The sequence below is a fragment of the Archocentrus centrarchus genome, chromosome 7 (genome assembly GCF_007364275.1).
Source record: "Archocentrus centrarchus isolate MPI-CPG fArcCen1 chromosome 7, fArcCen1, whole genome shotgun sequence".
Taxonomy (NCBI): domain Eukaryota; kingdom Metazoa; phylum Chordata; class Actinopteri; order Cichliformes; family Cichlidae; genus Archocentrus; species Archocentrus centrarchus.
This window is the reverse complement of record NC_044352.1, coordinates 3,356,527-3,369,505: the sequence shown is the minus strand read 5'-3', so window position 1 is coordinate 3,369,505 and position 12,979 is coordinate 3,356,527. Positions and strand designations below refer to the sequence as shown.

Here is a 12,979-nt window from a genome sequence, read left to right as displayed (position 1 = left end):
GCTACATCATTAATGTGGTGGAGAACAAGGTTGGTCCCAAAAGGGACCCCAGAGGCACAATTTTAAAGATGGTTTTGGTCTTGACAAGATCTTATCAGTTTTCAGTTGGACACGTCAGCTAGATAGCTGGCGAAACAGTCACAGCATGTGGTGGACAGACCAATGCTGGAATACCCACACAAGAGGATCCTATGATCTACTGACTCAATGGCTTTGGCAAGGTCAATTGGCATGGTTTGTACTGGGAATCCTGTTCCTGGTTTTAGAGGGTTGCTTGCAGAGCCTGTGTAGCTCAGACGGTAGAGCATCAGACTTTTAATCTGAGGGTCCAGGGTTCAAGGTCCTGTTCAGGCAATGGTACTTTAGTGTAACTAACTGTGTTGTGGTTTCCCTGACGAGCTGTCTCATTGGGGCTCTTCAAGGAATAAAAATCACACCCACATCATAGAGTGTAATAAAAAATGACATATCTGATTGATTCTGTGGACAGACCATGAGTAAAGGAGCTTTTCTGCAGAAGAGGAAAGCCAGTGTGGTTTTGACTTTGTCTGAAGATAATGTGTGTGATGGACACAATATGAATGCCAGCAGATGCCGGGTATTTGTAAGACTGAACATGTTCCAAAGCCGTGTCATTGGCTCTGCTGATCTACACGGGGGTGGAGGCCTCATTTTTTTGACCAAAGATGAGAATTTGGTCTCATTGGTGTTCAGGTGGAAAGGAAGGTTGTTGAAAGGACTACTCTACAGAGGTGAGGCTGAGTTAAGAGTAGCTGCCCAGAATGGATTGAAGAGCCAACTGAATAAGGATGGTTGTCATCAGTATACAGATGAATTTGGGAATGTCCGCAGTTTTTTGCTACATCATTAATGTAGGTGGAGACAAGGTTGGTCCCAAAAGGGACCCCAGAGGCACAACTTTGGAGATGGTTTTTGGTCTTGACAAGATCTTATCAGTTTTCAGCTGTTGGAACAGTCAGCTAGATAGCTGGCGAACCAGTCACAGCATGTGGTGGACAGACCAATGCTGGAATACCCACACAAGAGGATCCTTGATCTACTGATCAATGGCTTTGGCAAGGTCAATTGGCATGGTTTTGTACGGTGAATCCTGTTCCTGGTTTTTAGAGGGTTCTTTGCAGAGCCTGTGTAGCTCAGACGGTAGAGCATCACTTTAATCTGAGGGTCCAGGTTCAAGTCCTGTTCAGGCAATGGTACTTTAGTATAACTAACCTGTGTTGTGGTTTCCCTGACTGAGCTGTCTCATTGGGCTCTTCAAGGAATAAAAATCCACCCACATCATAGAGTGTATAAATAATGACATTCTGATTGATTCTGTGGACAGACCATGAGTAAAGGAGGCTTTTCTGAAGAGGAAAGCCAGTGTGGTTTTGACTTTTGTTGAAGATAATTGTGTGTGATGGACAGATATGAATGCAGCCAGATGCCTGGGTATTTGTAAGACTGAACAGTTCCAAAGCCGTGTCATTGGCTCTGCTGATCTCACGGGGGTGGAGGCCTCATTTTTTGACCAAGATGATGAATTTGGTCTCATTGGTGTTCAGGTGGAAAGGAAGGTGTAAAAGGACTACTCTACAGAGGTGAGGCTGAGTTTAAGATTAGCGTTGCAGAATGGATTGAAGGGCCAACTAAATAAAGGATGTGTCATCAGTATACAGAGAATTGGGAACTGTCAGCAGTTTTTGCTACATCATTAATGTAGGTGGAGAACAAGGTTGGTCCCAAAAGGGACCCCAGAGGCACAACTTTGGAGATGGTTTTTGGTCTTGACAAGATCTTATCAGTTTTCAGCTGTTGGACACAGTCAGCTAGATAGCTGGCGAACCAGTCACAGCATGTGGTGGACAGACCAATGCTGGAATACCCACACAAGAGGACTATATCGAACTGACTCAATGGCTTTGGCAGGTCAATTGGCATGGTTTGTACTGTGAATCCTGTTCCTGGTTTTTAGAGGGTTCTTTGCAGAGCCTGTGTAGCTCAGACGGGTAGAGCATCAGACTTTTAATCTGAGGGTCCAGGGTTCAAGTCCCTGTTGAGGCAATGGTACTTTAGATAACTAACCTGTGTTGTGGTTCCCTGACTGAGCTGTCTCATTGGGGCTCTTCAAGGAATAAAAATCACACCCACTCATAGAGGGTAATAAATAATGACATATCTGATTGATTTCTGTGGACGACCATGAGTAAAGGAGGCTTTTCTGCAGAAGAGGAAAGCCAGTGTGGTTTGACTTTTGTCTGAAGATAATTGTGTGTGATGGACAGATATGAATGCAGCCAGATGCCTGGGTATTTGTAAGACTGAACATGTTCCAAAGCCGTGCATTGGCTCTGCTGATCTCACGGGGGTGGAGGCCTCATTTTTTTGACCAAAGATGATGAATTTGGTGTCATTGGTGTTCAGGTGGAAAGGAAGGTGTAAAGGACTACTCTACAGAGGTGAGGCTGAGTTTAAGATTAGCTGTTGCAGAATGGATTGAAGGGCCAAACTGAATAAGGATGGTGTCATCAGTATACAGATGAATTTGGGAACTGTCGCAGTTTTTGCTACATCATTAATGTAGGTGGAGAACAAGGTTGGTCCCAAAAGGGACCCCAGAGGCACAACTTTGGAGATGGTTTTTGGTCTTGACAAGATCTTATCAGTTTTCAGCTGTTGGACACAGTCAGCTAGATAGCTGGCGAACCAGTCACAGCATGTGGTGGACAGACCAATGCTGGAATACCCACACAAGAGGATCCTATGATCTACTGACTCAATGGCTTTGGCAGGTCAATTGGCATGGTTTGAACTGTGAATCCTGTTCCTGGTTTTTAGAGGGTTCTTTGCAGAGCCTGTGTAGCTCAGACGGTAAGAGCATCAGACTTTTAATCTGAGGTCCAGGGTTCAAGTCCCTGTTCAGGCAATGGTACTTTAGTGTAAACTAACCTGTGTTGTGGTTTCCCTGACTGAGCTGTCTCATTGGGGCTCGTCAAGGAATAAAATCAACCCACATCATAGAGTGTAATAAATAATGACATATCTTGATTGATTCTGTGGACAGACCATGAGTAAAGGAGGCTTTTCTGCAGAAGAGGAAGCCAGTGTGGTTTGACTTTTGTCTGAAGATAATTGTGTGTGATGGACAGATATGAATGCAGCCAGATGCCTGGGTATTTGTAAGACTGAACATGTTCCAAAGCCGTGTCATTGGCTCTGCTGATCTCACGGGGGTGGAGGCCTCTTTTTTGACCAAAGATGATGAATTGGTCTCATTGGTGTTCAGGTGGAAAGGAAGGTTGTGAAAGGACTACTCTACAGAGGTGAGGCTGAGTTAAGAGTAGCTGCAGAATGGATTGAAGGCCAACTGAATATAGGATGGTGTCATCAGTATACAGATGAATTGGGAACTGTCAGCAGTTTTTGCTACATCATTAATGTAGGTGGAGAACAAGGTTGGTCCCAAAAGGACCCCAGAGGCACAACTTTGGAGATGGTTTTTGGTCTTGACAAGATCTTATCAGTTTTCAGCTGTTGGACACAGTCAGCTAGATAGCTGGCGAACAGTCACAGCATGTGGTGGACAGACCAATGCTGGAATACCCACACAAGAGGATCCTATGATCTACTGACTCAATGGCTTTGGCAAGGTCAATTGGCATGGTTTGTACTGTGAATCCTGTTCCTGGTTTTTAGAGGGTTCTTTGCAGAGCCTGTGTAGCTCAGACGGTAGAGCATCAGACTTTTAATCTGAGGGTCCAGGGTTCAAGTCCCTGTTCAGGCAATGGTACTTTAGTAACTAACCTGTGTTGTGGTTTCCCTGACTGAGCTGTCTCATTGGGGCTCTTCAAGGAATAAAAATCACACCCACATCATAGAGTGTAATAAATAATGACATATCTTGATGATTCTGTTGACAGACCATGAGTAAGGAGGCTTTTCTGCAGAAGGAAAGCCAGTGTGGTTTTGACTTTTGTCTGAGATAATTGTGTGTGATGGACAGATATGAATGCAGCCAGATGCCTGGGTATTTGTAAGACTGAACATGTTCCAAAGCCGTGTCATTGGCTCTGCTGATCTCACGGGGTGGTGGGGCCTCATTTTTTTGACCAAAGATGATGAATTTGGTCTCATTGGTGTTCAGGTGGAAGGAAGGTTGTGAAAGGACTACTCTACAGAGGTGAGGCTGAGTTTAAGATAGCTGTCAGAATGGATTGAAGGCCACTGAATATAGGATGGTGTCATCAGTATACAGATGAATTTGGGAACTGTCAGCAGTTTTTGCTACATCATTAATGAGGTGGAGAACAAGGTTGGTCCCAAAAGGGACCCCAGAGGCACAACTTTGGAGATGGTTTTTTGGTCTTGACAAGATCTTATCAGTTTTCAGCTGTTGGACACAGTCAGCTAGATAGCTGGCGAACCTCACAGCATGTTGGACAGACCAATGCTGGAATACCCCACAAGAGGATCCTATGATCTACTGACTCAATGGCTTTGGCAAGGTCAATTGGCATGGTTTGTAACTGTGAATCCTGTTCCTGGTTTTTAGAGGATTCTTTGCAGAGCCTGTGTAGCTCAGACGGTAGAGCATCAGACTTTTAATCTGATGGTCCAGGGTTCAAGTCCCTGTTCAGGCAATGGTACTTTAGTATAACTAACCTGTGTTGTGGTTTTCCCTGACTGAGCTGTCTCATTGGGGCTCTTCAAGGAATAAAAATCACACCCACAATCATAGAGTGTAATAAATAATGACATATCTTGATTGATTCTGTGGACAGACATGAGTAAAGGAGGCTTTTCTGCAGAATAGGAAAGCCAGTGTGGTTTTGACTTTTGTCTGAAGATAATTGTGTGTGATGACAGATATGAATGCAGCCAGATGCCTGGGTATTTGTAAGACTGAACATGTTCCAAAGCCGTGTCATTGGCTCTGCTGATCTCACGGGGGTGGAGGCCTCATTTTTTTGACCAAAGATGATGAATTTGGTCTCATTGTGTTCAGGTGGAAAGGAAGAGTTGTGAAAGGACTACTCTACAGAGGTGAGGCTGAGTTAGTAAGATTAGCTGTTGCAGAATGGATTGAAGGGCCAACTGAATAAAGGATGGTGTCATCAGTATACAGATGAATTTGGGAACTGTCAGCAGTTTTTGCTACATCATTAATGTAGGTGGAGAACAAGGTTGGTCCCAAAAGGGACCCCAGAGGCACAACTTTGGAGATGGTTTTTGGTCTTGACAAGATCTTATCAGTTTCAGCTGTTGGACACAGTCAGCTAGATAGCTGGCGAACCAGTCACAGCATGTGGTGGACAGACCAATGCTGGAATACCCACACAAGAGGATCCTATGATCTACTGACTCAATGGCTTTGGCAAGGTCAATTGGCATGGTTTGTACTGTGAATCCTGTTCCTGGTTTTTAGAGGGCTCTTTGCAGAGCCTGTGTAGCTCAGACGGTAGAGCATCAGACTTTTAATCTGAGGGTCCAGGGTTCAAGTCCCTGTTCAGGCAATGGTACTTTAGTATAACTAACCTGTGTTGTGGTTTCCCTGACCTGAGCTGTCTCATTGGGGCTCTTCAAGGAATAAAAATCACACCACCATCATAGAGTGTAATAAATAATGACATATCTTGATTGATTCTGTGGACAGACCATGAGTAAAGGAGGCTTTTCTGCAGAAGAGGAAAGCCAGTCTGGTTTTTGACTTTTGTCTGAAGATAATTGTGTGTGATGGACAGATATGAATGCAGCCAGATGCCTGGGTATTTGTAAGACTGAAACATGTTCCAAAGCCGTGTCATTGGCTCTGCTGATCTTACGGGGGTGAAGGCCTCATTTTTTTGACCAAAGATGATGAATTTGGTCTCATTGGTGTTCAGGTGGAAAGGAAGGTTGTGAAAGGACTACTCTACAGAGGTGAGGCTGAGTTTAAGATTAGCTGTTGCAGAATGGATTGAAGGGCCAACTGAATAAAGGATGGTGTCATCAGTATACAGATGAATTTGGGAACTGTCAGCAGTTTTTGCTACATCATTAATGTAGGTGGAGAACAAGGTTGGTCCCAAAAGGGACCCCAGAGGCACAACTTTGGAGATGGTTTTTGGTCTTGACAAGATCTTATCAGTTTTCAGCTGTTGGACACAGTCAGCTAGATAGCTGGCGAACCAGTCACAGCATGTGGTGGACAGACCAATGCTGGAATACCCACACAAGAGGATCCTATGATCTACTGACTCAATGGCTTTGGCAAGGTCAATTGGCATGGTTTGTACTGTGAATCCTGTTCCTGGTTTTTAGAGGGTTCTTTGCAGAGCCTGTGTAGCTCAGACGGTAGAGCATCAGACTTTTAATCTGAGGGTCCAGGGTTCAAGTCCCTGTTCAGGCAATGGTACTTTAGTGTAACTAACCTGTGTTGTGGTTTCCCTGACTGAGCTGTCTCATTGGGGCTCTTCAAGGAATAAAAATCACACCCACATCATAGAGTGTAATAAATAATGACATATCTTGATTGATTCTGTGGACAGACCATGAGTAAAGGAGGCTTTTCTGCAGAAGAGGAAAGCCAGTGTGGTTTTGACTTTTGTCTGAAGATAATTGTGTGTGATGGACAGATATGAATGCAGCCAGATGCCTGGGTATTTGTAAGACTGAACATGTTCCAAAGCCGTGTCATTGGCTCTGCTGATCTCACGGGGGTGAAGGCCTCATTTTTTTGACCAAAGATGATGAATTTGGTCTCATTGGTGTTCAGGTGGAAAGGAAGGTTGTGAAAGGACTACTCTACAGAGGTGAGGCTGAGTTTAAGATTAGCTGTTGCAGAATGGATTGAAGGGCCAACTGAATAAAGGATGGTGTCATCAGTATACAGATGAATTTGGGAACTGTCCGCAGTTTTTGCTACATCATTAATGTAGGTGGAGAACAAGGTTGGTCCCAAAAGGGACCCCAGAGGCACAACTTTGGAGATGGTTTTTGGTCTTGACAAGATCTTATCAGTTTTCAGCTGTTGGACACAGTCAGCTAGATAGCTGGCGAACCAGTCACAGCATGTGGTGGACAGACCAATGCTGGAATACCCACACAAGAGGATCCTACGATCGACTGACTCAATGGCTTTGGCAAGGTCAATTGGCATGGTTTGTACTGTGAATCCTGTTCCTGGTTTTAGAGGGTCTTTGCAGAGCCTGTGTAGCTCAGACGGTAGAGCATCAGACTTTTAATCTGAGGGTCCAGGGTTCAAGTCCCTGTTCAGGCAATGGTACTTTAGTATAACTAACCTGTGTTGTGGTTCCCTGACTGAGCTGTCTCATTGGGGCTCTTCAAGGAATAAAAATCACACCCACATCATAGAGTGTAATAAATAATGACATATCTTGATGATTCTGTGGACAGACCATGAGTAAAGGAGGCTTTTCTGCAGAAGAGGAAAGCCAGTCTGGTTTTGACTTTGTCTGAAGATAATTGTGTGTGATGGACAGATATGAATGCAGCCAGATGCCTGGGTATTTGTAAGACTGAACATGTTCCAAAGCCGTGTCATTGGCTCTGCTGATCTCACGGGGATGGAGGCCTCATTTTTTTGACCAAAGATGATGAATTTGGTCTCATTGGTGTTCAGGTGGAAAGGAAGGTTGTGAAAGGACTACTCTACAGAGGTGAGGCTGAGTTTAAGATTAGCTGTTGCAGAATGGATTGAAGGGCCAACTGAATATAAGGATGGTGTCATCTGTATACTGATGAATTTGGGAACTGTCAGCAGTTTTTGCTACATCATTAATGTAGGTGGAGAACAAGGTTGGTCCCAAAAGGGACCCCAGAGGCACAACTTTGGAGATGGTTTTTGGTCTTGACAAGATCTTATCAGTTTTCAGCTGTTGGACACAGTCAGCTAGATAGCTGGCGAACAAGTCACAGCATGTGGTGGACAGACCAATGCTGGAATACCCACACAAGAGGATCCTATGATCTACTGACTCAATGGCTTTGGCAAGGTCAATTGGCATGGTTTGTACTGTGAATCCTGTTCCTGGTTTTTAGAGGGCTCTTTGCAGAGCCTGTGTAGCTCAGACGGTAGAGCATCAGACTTTTAATCTGAGGGTCCAGGGTTCAAGTCCCTGTTCAGGCAATGGTACTTTAGTATAGCTAACCTGTGTTGTGGTTTCCCTGACTGAGCTGTCTCATTGGGGCTCTTCAAGGAATAAAAATCACACCCACATCATAGAGTGTAATAAATAATGACATATCTTGATTGATTCTGTGGACAGACCATGAGTAAAGGAGGCTTTTCTGCAGAACAGGAAAGCCAGTGTGGTTTTGACTTTTGTCTGAAGATAATTGTGTGTGATGGACAGATATGAATGCAGCCAGATGCCTGGGTATTTGTAAGACTGAACATGTTCCAAAGCCGTGTCATTGGCTCTGCTGATCTCACGGGGGTGGAGGCCTCATTTTTTTGACCAAAGATGATGAATTTGGTCTCATTGGTGTTCAGGTGGAAAGGAAGGTTGTGAAAGGACTACTCTACAGAGGTGAGGCTGAGTTGAAGAGTAGCTGCTGCCAGAATGGATTGAAGAGCCAACTGAATAAAGGATGGTGTCATCAGTATACAGATGAATTTGGGAACTGTCAGCAGTTTTTGCTACATCATTAATGTAGGTGGAGAACAAGGTTGGTCCCAAAAGGGACCCCAGAGGCACAACTTTGGAGATGGTTTTTGGTCTTGACAAGATCTTATCAGTTTTCAGCTGTTGGACACAGTCAGCTAGATAGCTGGCGAACAAGTCACAGCATGTGGTGGACAGACCAATGCTGGAATACCCACACAAGAGGATCCTATGATCTACTGACTCAATGGCTTTGGCAAGGTCAATTGGCATGGTTTGTACTGTGAATCCTGTTCCTGGTTTTTAGAGGGTTCTTTGCAGAGCCTGTGTAGCTCAGACGGTAGAGTATCAGACTTTTAATCTGAGGGTCCAGGGTTCAAGTCCCTGTTGAGGCAATGGTACTTTAGTATAACTAACCTGTGTTGTGGTTTCCCTGACTGAGCTGTCTCATTGGGGCTCTTCAAGGAATAAAAATCACACCCACATCATAGAGTGTAATAAATAATGACATATCTTGATTGATTCTGTGGACAGATCATGAGTAAAGGAGGCTTTTCTGCAGAACAGGAAAGCCAGTCTGTTTTTGAATTTTGTCTGAAGATAATTGTGTGTGATGGACAGATATGAATGCAGCCAGATGCCTGGGTATTTGTAAGACTGAACATGTTCCAAAGCCGTGTCATTGGCTCTGCTGATCTCACGGGGGTGGAGGCCTCATTTTTTTGACCAAAGATGATGAATTTGGTCTCATTGGTGTTCAGGTGGAAAGGAAGGTTGTGAAAGGACTACTCTACAGAGGTGAGGCTGAGTTTAAGAGTAGCTGCCGCAGAATGGATTGAAGAGCCAACTGAATAAAGGATGGTGTCATCAGTATACAGATGAATTTGGGAACTGTCAGCAGTTTTTGCTACATCATTAATGTAGGTGGAGAACAAGGTTGGTCCCAAAAGGGACCCCAGAGGCACAACTTTGGAGATGGTTTTTGGTCTTGACAAGATTTTATCAGTTTTCAGCTGTTGGACACAGTCAGCTAGATAGCTGGCGAACCAGTCACAGCATGTGGTGGACAGACCAATGCTGGAATACCCACACAAGAGGATCCTATGATCTACTGACTCAATGGCTTTGGCAAGGTCAATTGGCATGGTTTGTACTGTGAATCCTGTTCCTGGTTTTTAGAGGGTTCTTTGCAGAGCCTGTGTAGCTCAGACGGTAGAGCATCAGACTTTTAATCTGAGGGTCCAGGGTTCAAGTCCCTGTTCAGGCAATGGTACTTTAGTATAACTAACCTGTGTTGTGGTTTCCCTGACTGAGCTGTCTCATTGGGGCTCTTCAAGGAATAAAAATCACACCCACATCATAGAGTGTAATAAATAATGACATATCTTGATTGATTCTGTGGACAGACCATGAGTAAAGGAGGCTTTTCTGCAGAAGAGGAAAGCCAGTCTGGTTTTGACTTTTGTCTGAAGATAATTGTGTGTGATGGACAGATATGAATGCAGCCAGATGCCTGGGTATTTGTAAGACTGAACATGTTCCAAAGCCGTGTCATTGGCTCTGCTGATCTCACGGGGGTGGAGGCCTCATTTTTTTGACCAAAGATGATGAATTTGGTCTCATTGGTGTTCAGGTGGAAAGGAAGGTTGTGAAAGGACTACTCTACAGAGGTGAGGCTGAGTTTAAGATTAGCTGTTGCAGAATGGATTGAAGGGCCAACTGAATAAAGGATGGTGTCATCAGTATACAGATGAATTTGGGAACTCTCAGCAGTTTTTGCTACATCATTAATGTAGGTGGAGAACAAGGTTGGTCCCAAAAGGGACCCCAGAGGCACAACTTTGGAGATGGTTTTTGGTCTTGACAAGATCTTATCAGTTTTCAGCTGTTGGACACAGTCGGCTAGATAGCTGGCGAACCAGTCACAGCATGTGGTGGACAGACCAATGCTGGAATACCCACACAAAAGGATCCTATGATCTACTGACCCAATGGCTTTGGCAAGGTCAATTGGCATGGTTTGTACTGTGAATCCTGTTCCTGGTTTTTAGAGGGTTCTTTGCAGAGCCTGTGTAGCTCAGACGGTAGCGCATCAGACTTTTAATCTGAGGGTCCAGGGTTCAAGTCCCTGTTCAGGCAATGGTACTTTAGTGTAACTAACCTGTGTTGTGGTTTCCCTGACTGAGCTGTCTCATTGGGGCTCTTCAAGGAATAAAAATCACACCCACATCATAGAGTGTAATAAATAATGACATATCTTGATTGATTCTGTGGACAGACCATGAGTAAAGGAGGCTTTTCTGCAGAAGAGGAAAGCCAGTCTGGTTTTGACTTTTGTCTGAAGATAATTGTGTGTGATGGACAGATATGAATGCAGCCAGATGCCTGGGTATTTGTAAGACTGAACATGTTCCAAAGCCGTGTCATTGGCTCTGCTGATCTCACGGGGGTGGAGGCCTCATTTTTTTGACCAAAGATGATGAATTTGGTCTCATTGGTGTTCAGGTGGAAAGGAAGGTTGTGAAAGGACTACTCTACAGAGGTGAGGCTGAGTTTAAGATTAGCTGTGCCAGAATGGATTGAAGAGCCAACTGAATATAGGATGGTGTCATCAGTATACAGATGAATTTGGGAACTGTCCGCAGTTTTTGCTACATCATTAATGTAGGTGGAGAACAAGGTTGGTCCCAAAAGGGACCCCAGAGGCACAACTTTGGAGATGGTTTTTGGTCTTGACAAGATCTTATCAGTTTTCAGCTGTTGGACACAGTCAGCTAGATAGCTGGCGAACAGTCACAGCATGTGGTGGACAGACCAATGCTGGAATACCCACACAAGAGGATCCTATGATCTACTGACTCAATGGCTTTGGCAAGGTCAGTTGGCATGGTTTGTACTGTGAATCCTGTTCCTGGTTTTTAGAGGGTTCTTTGCAGAGCCTGTGTAGCTCAGACGGTAGAGCATCAGACTTTTAATCTGAGGGTCCAGGGTTCAAGTCCCTGTTGAGGCAATGGTACTTTAGTATAACTAACCTGTGTTGTGGTTTCCCTGACTGAGCTGTCTCATTGGGGCTCTTCAAGGAATAAAAATCACACCCACATCATAGAGTGTAATAAATAATGACATATCTTGATTGATTCTGTGGACAGACCATGAGTAAAGGAGGCTTTTCTGCAGAAGAGGAAAGCCAGTCTGGTTTTGACTTTTGTCTGAAGATAATTGTGTGTGATGGACAGATATGAATGCAGCCAGATGCCTGGGTATTTGTAAGACTGAACATGTTCCAAAGCCGTGTCATTGGCTCTGCTGATCTCACGGGGGTGGAGGCCTCATTTTTTTGACCAAAGATGATGAATTTGGTCTCATTGGTGTTCAGGTGGAAAGGAAGGTTGTGAAAGGACTACTCTACAGAGGTGAGGCTGAGTTTAAGATTAGCTGTTGCAGAATGGATTGAAGGGCCAACTGAATAAAGGATGGTGTCATCAGTATACAGATGAATTTGGGAACTGTCAGCAGTTTTTGCTACATCATTAATGTAGGTGGAGAACAAGGTTGGTCCCAAAAGGGACCCCAGAGGCACAACTTTGGAGATGGTTTTTGGTCTTGACAAGATCTTATCAGTTTTCAGCTGTTGGACACAGTCAGCTAGATAGCTGGCGAACCAGTCACAGCATGTGGTGGACAGACCAATGCTGGAATACCCACACAAGAGGATCCTATGATCTACTGACTCAATGGCTTTGGCAAGGTCAATTGGCATGGTTTGTACTGTGAATCCTGTTCCTGGTTTTTAGAGGGTTCTTTGCAGAGCCTGTGTAGCTCAGACGGTAGAGCATCTGACTTTTAATCTGAGGGTCCAGGGTTCAAGTCCCTGTTCAGGCAATGGTACTTTAGTATAACTAACCTGTGTTGTGGTTTCCCTGACTGAGCTGTCTCATTGGGGCTCTTCAAGGAATAAAAATCACACCCACATCATAGAGTGTAATAAATAATGACATATCTTGATTGATTCTGTGGACAGACCATGAGTAAAGGAGGCTTTTCTGCGGAAGATGAAAGCCAGTGTGGTTTTGACTTTTGTCTGAAGATAATTGTGTGTGATGGACAAATATGAATGCAGCCAGATGCCTGGGTATTTGTAAGACTGAACATGTTCCAAAGCCGTGTCATTGGCTCTGCTGATCTCACGGGGGTGGAGGCCTCATTTTTTTGACCAAAGATGATGAATTTGGTCTCATTGGTGTTCAGGTGGAAAGGAAGGTTGTGAAAGGACTACTCTACAGAGGTGAGGCTGAGTTTAAGATTAGCTGTTGCAGAATGGATTGAAGGGCCAACTGAATAAAGGATGGTGTCATCAGTATACAGATGAATTT

General features: G+C 44.4%; 13 non-coding genes across 13 annotated transcripts; all 13 read left to right on the top strand.

Moving 5' to 3' along the window:
• Positions 1 to 1,990: 1,990 nt before the first annotated feature.
• On the top strand, positions 1,991 to 2,064 carry trnak-uuu (transfer RNA lysine (anticodon UUU)). The gene has a single exon. It is a non-coding gene; the product is annotated as a tRNA-Lys (tRNA).
• Positions 2,065 to 2,853: 789 nt separating this feature from the next.
• On the top strand, positions 2,854 to 2,926 carry trnak-uuu (transfer RNA lysine (anticodon UUU)). Its single transcript has one exon. It is a non-coding gene; the product is annotated as a tRNA-Lys (tRNA).
• Positions 2,927 to 3,711: 785 nt separating this feature from the next.
• Positions 3,712 to 3,784, top strand: trnak-uuu (transfer RNA lysine (anticodon UUU)). Its single transcript has one exon. It is a non-coding gene; the product is annotated as a tRNA-Lys (tRNA).
• A 783-nt stretch (positions 3,785 to 4,567) lies between these two features.
• On the top strand, positions 4,568 to 4,640 carry trnak-uuu (transfer RNA lysine (anticodon UUU)). Its single transcript has one exon. It is a non-coding gene; the product is annotated as a tRNA-Lys (tRNA).
• An 800-nt stretch (positions 4,641 to 5,440) lies between these two features.
• trnak-uuu (transfer RNA lysine (anticodon UUU)) lies at positions 5,441 to 5,513 on the top strand. Its single transcript has one exon. It is a non-coding gene; the product is annotated as a tRNA-Lys (tRNA).
• An 802-nt stretch (positions 5,514 to 6,315) lies between these two features.
• trnak-uuu (transfer RNA lysine (anticodon UUU)) lies at positions 6,316 to 6,388 on the top strand. The gene has a single exon. It is a non-coding gene; the product is annotated as a tRNA-Lys (tRNA).
• Positions 6,389 to 7,185: 797 nt separating this feature from the next.
• trnak-uuu (transfer RNA lysine (anticodon UUU)) lies at positions 7,186 to 7,258 on the top strand. The gene has a single exon. It is a non-coding gene; the product is annotated as a tRNA-Lys (tRNA).
• Positions 7,259 to 8,055: 797 nt separating this feature from the next.
• trnak-uuu (transfer RNA lysine (anticodon UUU)) lies at positions 8,056 to 8,128 on the top strand. Its single transcript has one exon. It is a non-coding gene; the product is annotated as a tRNA-Lys (tRNA).
• Positions 8,129 to 8,928: 800 nt separating this feature from the next.
• trnak-uuu (transfer RNA lysine (anticodon UUU)) lies at positions 8,929 to 9,001 on the top strand. Its single transcript has one exon. It is a non-coding gene; the product is annotated as a tRNA-Lys (tRNA).
• A 799-nt stretch (positions 9,002 to 9,800) lies between these two features.
• On the top strand, positions 9,801 to 9,873 carry trnak-uuu (transfer RNA lysine (anticodon UUU)). The gene has a single exon. It is a non-coding gene; the product is annotated as a tRNA-Lys (tRNA).
• A 799-nt stretch (positions 9,874 to 10,672) lies between these two features.
• trnak-uuu (transfer RNA lysine (anticodon UUU)) lies at positions 10,673 to 10,745 on the top strand. The gene has a single exon. It is a non-coding gene; the product is annotated as a tRNA-Lys (tRNA).
• A 798-nt stretch (positions 10,746 to 11,543) lies between these two features.
• Positions 11,544 to 11,616, top strand: trnak-uuu (transfer RNA lysine (anticodon UUU)). Its single transcript has one exon. It is a non-coding gene; the product is annotated as a tRNA-Lys (tRNA).
• Positions 11,617 to 12,415: 799 nt separating this feature from the next.
• Positions 12,416 to 12,488, top strand: trnak-uuu (transfer RNA lysine (anticodon UUU)). Its single transcript has one exon. It is a non-coding gene; the product is annotated as a tRNA-Lys (tRNA).
• The last annotated feature ends 491 nt before the right edge of the window (positions 12,489 to 12,979 follow it).